The sequence below is a fragment of the Lepidochelys kempii genome, chromosome 14 (assembly GCF_965140285.1).
Source record: "Lepidochelys kempii isolate rLepKem1 chromosome 14, rLepKem1.hap1, whole genome shotgun sequence".
Taxonomy (NCBI): domain Eukaryota; kingdom Metazoa; phylum Chordata; order Testudines; family Cheloniidae; genus Lepidochelys; species Lepidochelys kempii.
In genome coordinates, this window is record NC_136393.1 from 31,183,172 (window position 1) to 31,191,662 (window position 8,491).

The following is an 8,491-nucleotide window of genomic DNA, read 5'->3' on the forward strand; positions in this document are numbered from 1 at the left end:
GCTGTTTTCTCTGTGAGCAAATTCTCTGCCACCGGGTGACAATTTCTAAGAAAATGTTTATTATTTGAAATGGTTAGAGTTGTTTTTATGAACATATTTGAAATTGGGAGTGTTCGCAAAATGTAGAAGTTTTCCATCGGTTATTCAGTAGTTGTGATTTCCTGCTTTGAGCTGTGCCATTTGTCTGTCTGGATCATCTATCTATCTATGGCCCTTGTCACCATAGTGTATGAGTACCTCCACAGTGTTTCAATATAGAGGTATGGAATATCCCATGGTACAGATTCTGCTCCCTGATTGGCAGACTGACTTGACTTTTATAAACTGCTTCCATCCACCATTCATTTTCTTTCATTGCAAAACAAATTTTGTTCGTTCCTCGAACAAATCTCAGCTAAAGGCTTCTGGCCATGAACACTGGTTTGGGCAAAGCTCTATTTGGAGAACTGTTCACAAATAACAGGGCATGAACAAAACAATTTGAAAGCTGGTCTTCAAAGTTCGAGGAACTGTTCTCCTGGTTTTTACACTACTCAGTCTGCTTTAGTCTAATTAAAGATGCTATTCATTATTTTGGGTCAAAATAAAATACACAGGTGAAGTATAGTTGAAAGCACTGGAAAGGCACATGTGTCTAATGAAACTCTGCCTGTATTGCAACAAAACTCCAGCTTGTGGGGGGGGGGGTGCAAGAGCTACTGAGCTGAAGACATCAGAACAGTAATTGTCAGACTGGCTCTTACACATGGTCCCTCCAGCTCAGTCTCCCATCTCCAACAGTGGCCAGAACTAGACACTTAACAGGAAGGTGCCAGAAACTGTGCAGTGGGCAGTTATGGAATAGCCTGCCCATAGGAGAGGTTTTCTCTGGGAGCCAGCAGAGTTCACATCACTGTCTGCAGAAGCATCTTCTCGGTGCAGACTTCTTTGGCTCTCTCTCATGGCGAGTGATAATGAAACTGCTTATAAGGAAATCAAGCTGTGGAAAATACGGTTTTGTTAGAAGTAGGTTCCTCTCACCGAGAGAGAGAGAGAGAGAGAGAGAGTGCAGAACATACAATGCAGTGGTGTGAGATACATGTCGTGGCTGGGCTTTCCAAAGGGGCACTGTTTTAGGGTGACTGATACAAAAGGGGAAGGAATACAGCCGAGCAGAGACAGAACACATTCTGCATTTCAGTAGGCAGACAAATTGCTTTGGTAAAAGTTATATCAATTTTCTTTTTTCATCAGTTCAACCCATTTGCCCCATCTTCCCTTGGAGAGTTCACGGATAATCTCACACGGATAGTGAGACTCTCCATGGCTCTTCTGATCATTCCTCTTTCCACAGACACCATTTTGTTCTGCACCCCTTGGCAGCAGTGACAAGAATCTTCCTGCCTTTGTGTCATTTCAGTAACCCTGAACCTTTCCTTGACACCAGAGTGTTCAAGATTTTGGGAATGTGTTTCTGAAATAACTTGTGCATCAATTCTCCAACATCGGACCAGAAGCTTTTTGACTTGAGGCGATCCCAGATGATACAGAGACACTCCCCTACATTCTGGTGTCCCCTCCAGCATTTGGATCAGAACTCTGTCTCTGTTTTGTTTTGTATTGTTTTGTGTGAAAATATCATTTCTACAAAAGGAGAAGCATGCTCTATTTCTAGTAGCACAGCATTATAGCCTTCCAATTATCTAGGGAAATTTGCTAGGTCATTTCCTTTCCCCAACCTAATCTTCCATTATCATGTCCCTGTAACTATGTAGAAACTAGTTCAGACAATGTCGCTATTTGATTTTGTTTTCATTTAACCAGAGATCTGATTATCTTGTAATTTCCTTATATGGATTTTCTACTGGGGAGAAATCTACTTTTATCAGTCTCCAGTTCTTATGTTTTTGTAAATAATATCTTAATTGTAACACAAAAGACCGGTCTTTTGACTTATATTTCTCTTAAAAACAGTCTTTTAAACGATTGTATGAATGCTATTTTTCATATCCCTCTGCCTTTAAAACTAGGCTGCCTTACTACCTTGAGAGTAACTGTGCAAGGCTCACTAGGACAGGAAAGCTGCGTTAATACATCTTACTTTTAAAACTCTCTGTAAACAGCTTGTTCCTACATCCTACTGCCATGATTTTAAAGTCCAATTCCTTGGGATAGCTCATATTGTCAGTTCACGTGGGTCAGAGACTGTCTTTTTGTTCTGTGTCTGTAGAGCACCTAGCAAGATGGGGTCCTGGGCCATTGCTGGGGCTCAATTATGAAGAGTAATAATGGGAACAGTTCAGGGCTAGAACCACTGGGAAGCTCTGAATTCTGGCCAGGAACAGTTGTTAGCAAAGTGAAACAAAGTCCAAAATCAACGAGCTCCTTCCCCAGTCTCCTCTGTACAGGAGGAGATTATTGCCCATTCAGTGAAACTGCGAGGAAATTCAGCTCCGGGAGGAAAGAGGGACATGTTTCTCTGGCATCCTGAGGCATCCGGGGGTTCGACTGTTAGATGGATTTGTGGGCAGAATGCACAATAAATTCAGTGTATCGTGTTGATGTCACCACCACATGTCAAACTAGCAACTCCTACACCCTGAGCTGTTCTTTCCTACCCTGGTCTCTATTTAGAAATATCAGCGTGTATACGAGTGGGTATTGTTATTATGTGATCATGTTATTCTTTTATATTTGTCTTAATGCCCATCCTTCCGTTCCCTGCCTTCTTACTGTGACTATCTTCATGTCCTAGGTATGGCTCAAATAGGTCCTAATCCTGTGCTGTTAAAAAGTCAATGGGACTGTTAAAATCAAGCCCATAGATTGTAAACTCTTTGGGGCAGGAAGCATATATAGTTTTTAATCTCTAAAGCACCATGCTGTGTTATGGTGCTGTATAAATGTTTATTATTAATGATAGTAGTTAATAATTGTGAAGTCTGGCTGCAGCCACTGTAGTTAGGATTGTAATCCTTTATTAAGTTTCCATTATAACCACTGCAACACAAGTAGCTTTTGACATTTTCAAAGCTTTGCATCTCCCTGGGTTTTTTTGGTTTGGGTTTGTTTGTTTTTTAAGTTTTAGCTGGATCCGTTCAACTACTTTGGAGTTATGCAAGAGTGAAAAAAAAATACATTTTCCCCACTGTTTCAAAAACAATTGTTGTGGCTTTTTGTTAATGTGGGACAACTAAAAGGAGAGAGACAGAGAGAGAACCAACAAACATCTGAAACAGTTGGCCAAGAAAAGGAAAACTAGTTTTGTCAAAAATGACTAAATGTCTATGTTGTTTTCATTTTAAAGGACTTGAAATTGATTTTTTTTTCTTTTAGTGAATTTTTTTGCAATTTTAATACTTTTTTTAGCAAAAATTTATTGAAATGTTTTGTTTACCAAAAACTGCGTTTTCATTTAAAAAAAAAAAGCCTTAACATTATGTTTTCAGTAGTATTTTCAATAAAAATATCAACGTGTTTCATTTTTTGCATAGAAAATGAAAAACGTTGATGTTGAAAATTTTTCATGAAAAATTTCAGTTGAGAAAAAAGGCAATTTTTGTATGGAAAAAAATCCATTTGAAAAAAAATGGTGCCCATATGAAATGTGGCTAGTTTCCCCACACTTTTCTTATTTTGCAGAACATTGCATTAAAACCAAGTATACAATTAACCTGGCCCCATCAATTCTCTGGAACTAGCTACAGTCCTATGCACCAGGTCAGTGCATTGGCATGAGTAGTTGGATGCATCATCATCATGTTCCTATTATGCCTCTGGCGTATAGGGCAGTGATGACGCACCTCCACTTCTGTCTCTTTCTGGCAAGCCTTTCAGTGGCTCCCCAGCTGTACCCCAGGTTTTTCAGCTCGGCTTCCACAGCTCTTCACCATGTTGTTTTTGGGCGGCCTCATTTTCACTTGCCTTCAGGTGTCCATCTTATTGCTACTCTGGTGATGGAATCAGTTTCCATCCGAAGCATGTGACCGATCCATGTCCAATGCCTCCTGGCAATGATGGTACTCAGATCCTCTTGGCTGCACTGTGTCAATAGATCTTGGTTTGAGATTGTTCTGGGCCAAAAGATATGGAGGATTTTTCTGAGGCAGATTGTACATTTTGTAAACAGAATGATTGTACATTTTGTAAACAGAGCCATCTTGGTCGCCACCAGGGATTGAACCGTGGGCCTCCAGAGCTAAAAATATGACCATACACAGCATGAGCTATGAGCCTAACACCACCCTGTCGTAGACCCATTGCCTGTGGGCTCGGGCACAGCAGAAGATATGTAACAGAATGAACACAGGTTACACTGCTCAGTTGAGTTCATGGGGACATGCAAAGGACTTCTTTTTAAACGGCTCCTGATGCTGCTGAATGCTGTGTGGCCAATGGATAGGCAGAGGCCCTGAGGTGATTAGCTCCTTCCTACTTCTGACGGGCTGTAATAAAACCTTACAAGCTGTTTAGCTGAGCCTCAAAGTTCCGCTCTGAAGCATCACCCCTGATTTTCAGCCAAGCAAGCAGAGCGCTACAGTCACTTGAGTGCAAGATGCCAGGTTAGAACTCAGGCTTCACCTCAGTGCTTGCTGAACCAGCCAGTTCACCTCTCTACCTGGTGCCGCAGCATCTCCATCTGTAACGCAGGTAATGCTGTTGCCAGACCAACCTGATTTCTTTGAGAAGATAACTGATTTTTTAGACAAAGAAAATGCAGTAGATCTAATCTATCTGGATGTCAGTAAGGCATTTGATACAGTTTCACATGGGAAATTACTAGCTAAATTGGAGAAGATGGGGATTAATATGAGAACTGAAAGGTGGATAAGAAATTAGTTGAAGGGGAGTGTAACCGGAGACTCACCAGCGGCACCTCCTGCTGGTCGTCTCAGGGAATTAGCATTCCAGCCTCCGGAGCGCCCTCTTCAGGCCAGCATCTTGCCTTGCTGCTGGCTCCCATGTCCCTGCCAGGACCCCAGTGCCCCTTTCACTGGGTGCTGCCCCCTGGCAATACCCCACAGTTCTGGGTCTCCTGCTCCCAGGGGAACCCCCCACCCACTGTCCCTACCTTGCCTTAGTCATAGGCTCCTGCCAGTCACCAGCTAGCCCCCATGCCCTGGGGCAGACTGCAGTATGAGCCACTCATCACAGGCAAGGTTGGGTTTGGACCTGCTGCCTCTGTCTAACCTTGGGCTGTCCCCTGCAACCCCTGTACCTGCTGGGCCTAATGCTAGGCCGCAGCCTGGGGCTTTCCTGGCTGGAGCTCCTCAGGCCCTTCGCCAGCCCTGCTCCAATCTAGGTACTCTGCTTAGGTCCCTGTAGCCAGGTCCCTCCCTCTCAGAAGCTAGAGAGAGTGTCTCTTCTGCTCCTGGCTTCCCTGGCTTTCTTCATAAGGCCCACTGGGTATGTTTGGGGCGTGGCCCCGAGCTGCGGCTGCTCTGCCAATCAGCCCAGCTCTTCCCCTGCCCCAGCCCTCTCCCAGGGCTATCTTAAACCCTTCTGGGCCCAAGGGGGTGTCCACCCCGCTACACCCCCCACCTCAAAACCCCCATGCCTGGGGGAAGGGGGGCCTCTCAGCCTGGTCGCCCCGCCAGGCTCGCACACCTTCTCTGTGGAGGGAAAAGCCCAGGGTAGAGATCGTCAAACCGTGGAAGTCAATGAATGGCTACGCAGGTGATGTTGGAGAGAAGGCTTTGGATTCTTTGACCATGGGATGGTGTTCCAAGAAGGAGGAGTGCTGAGCAGAGACGGGCTCCACCTAACAAAGAGAGGGAAGAGCATCTTCGCGAGCAGGCTGGCTAACCTAGTGAGGAGGGCTTTAAACTAGGTTCACCGGGGAAAGGAGACCAAAGCCCTGAGGTAGGTGGGGAAGCGGGATACCGGGATGAAGCAAGAGCAGTAGCGTGTGAGAGGGGAGGGCTCCTGCCTCATACTGAGAATGAGGGGCAATCAGCAGGTTATCTCAAGTGCCTATATACACATGCACAAAGCCTGGGAAACAAGCAGGGAGAACTGGAGGTCCTGGCAAAGTCAGGGAATTATGATGGGATTGGAATAACAGAGAGTTGGTGAGATAACTTGCATGATTGGAGTACTGTCACGGATGGGTATAAACTGTTCAGGAAGGACAGGGAAGCCAGAAAAGGTGGGGGAGTTGCACTGTATGTAAGGGAGGAGTATGACTGCTCAGAGCTCAAGTATGAAATTACAGAAAAACCTGAGAGTCTCTGGATTAAGTTTAGAAGCGTGAGCAACAAGGGTAATGTCGTGGTGGGAGTCTGCTATAGACCACCAGACCAGGGGGATGAGGTGGACGAGGCTTTCTTCCGGCAACTCGCAGAAGCTACTAGATCGCACGCCCTAGTTCTCATGGGAGACTTCAAGCACCCTGATATCTGCTGGGAGAGCAATACAGCGGTGCACAGACAATCCAGGAAGTTCTTGGAAAATGTAGGGGACAATTTCCTGGTGCAAGTGCTGGAGGAACCAACTAGGGGTGGAGCTCTTCTTGACCTGCTGCTCACAAATCAGGAAGAATTAGTAGGGGAAGCAAAAGTGGATGGGAACCTGGGAGGCAGTGACCATGAGATGGTCAGGTTCAGGATCTTGACACAAGGAAGAAAGGAAAGCAGCAGAATACGGACCCTGGACTTCAGAAAAGCAGACATTGATTCCCTCAGGGAACTGATGGGCAGGATCCCCTGGGAGAATAACATGACGGGGAAAGGAGTCCAGGAGAGCTGGCTGTATTTTAAAGAATCCTTATTGTGGTTACAGGGACAAACCATCCCGATGTGTAGAAAGAATAGTAAATATGGCAGGCGACCAGCTTGGCTTAACAGTGAAATCCTTGCTGATCTTAAACACAAAAAAGAGGCTTACAAGAAGTGGAAGATTGGACAAATGACCAGGGATGAGTATAAAAATATTGCTTGGGCATGTAGGAGTGAAATCAGGAAGGCTAAATCACACCTGGAGTTGCAGCTAGCGAGAGATGTCAAGAGTAACAAGCAGGGTTTCTTCAGGTATGTTGGCAACAAGAAGAAAGCCAAGGAAAGTGTGGGCCCCTTACTGAATGAAGGAGGCAACCTAGTGACAGAGGATGTGGAAAAAGCTAATGTACTCAATGCTTTTTTTGCCTCTGTCTTCACAAACAAGGTCAGCTCCCAGACGACTGCATTGGGCAGCACAACATGGGGAGGAGGTGGCCAGCCCTGTGTGAAGGAAGACGTGGTTTGGGACTATTTAGAAAAGCTGGACGTGCACAAGTCCATGGGGCCGGATGCGTTGCATCTGAGAGTGCTGAAGGAATTGGCGGATGTGATTGCAGAGCCATTGGCCATTATCTTTGAAAACTCATGGCAATCAGGGGAAGTCCCGGAAGACTGGAAAAAGGCTAATGTAGTGCCAATCTTTAAAAAAGGGAAGAAGGAGGATCCTGGGAACTACAGGCCAGTCAGCCTCACCTCAGTCCCCGGAAAAATCCTGGAGCATGTCCTCAAGGAATCAATTCTGAAGCACTTAGAGGAGAGGAAAGTGATCAGGAACAGTCAGCATGGATTCACCAAGGGAAAGTGGTAGTGATCAATGGCTCCATGTCTAGTTGGCAGCTGGTATCTAGCAGAGTGCCCCAAGGGTCAGTCCTGGGGCCAGTTTTGTTCAATGTCTTCATTAATGATCTGGAGGATGGTGTGGATTGCACCCTCAGCAAGTTTGCGGATGACACTAAACTGGGAGGAGTGGTAGATATGCTGGAGGGTAGGGATAGGATACAGAGGGACCTAGACAAATTGGAGGATTGGGCCAAAAGAAATCTGATGAGGTTCAACAAGGACAAGTGCAGAGTCCTGCACTTAAGACGGAAGAATCCAATGCACCGCTACAGACTAGGGACCGAATGGCTAGGCAGCAGTTCTGCAGAGAAGGACCTAGGGGTGACAGTGGACGAGAAGCTGGATATGAGTCAACAGTGTGCCCTTGTTTCCAAGAAGGCCAATGGCATTTTGGGGTGTATAAGTAGGGGCATTGCCAGCAGATCAAGGGACGTGATCGTTCCCCTCTATTCGACATTGGTGAGGCCTCATCTGGAGTACTGTGTCCAGTTTTGGGCCTCACACTACAAGGAGGATGTGGAAAAATTGGAGAGAGTCCAGCGAAGGGCAACAAAAATGATTAGGGGTCTGGAACACATGACTTTATGAGGAGAGGCTGAGGGAACTGAGATTGTTTAGTCTACGGAAGAGAAGAATGCGGGGGGGATTTGATAGTTGCTTTCAACTACCTGAAATGGGGTTCCAAAGAGGATGGCTCTAGACTGTTCTCAGTAGTAGCAGATGACAGAACAAGGAGTAATGGTCTCAAGTTGCAGTGGGGGAGATTTAGGATGGATATTAGGAAAAACTTTTTCACTAGGAGGGTGGTGAAACGCTGGAATGCGCTACCTAGGGAGGTGGTGGAATCCCCTTCCTTAGAAGTTTTTAAGGTCAGGCTTGACAAAGCCCTGACTGGG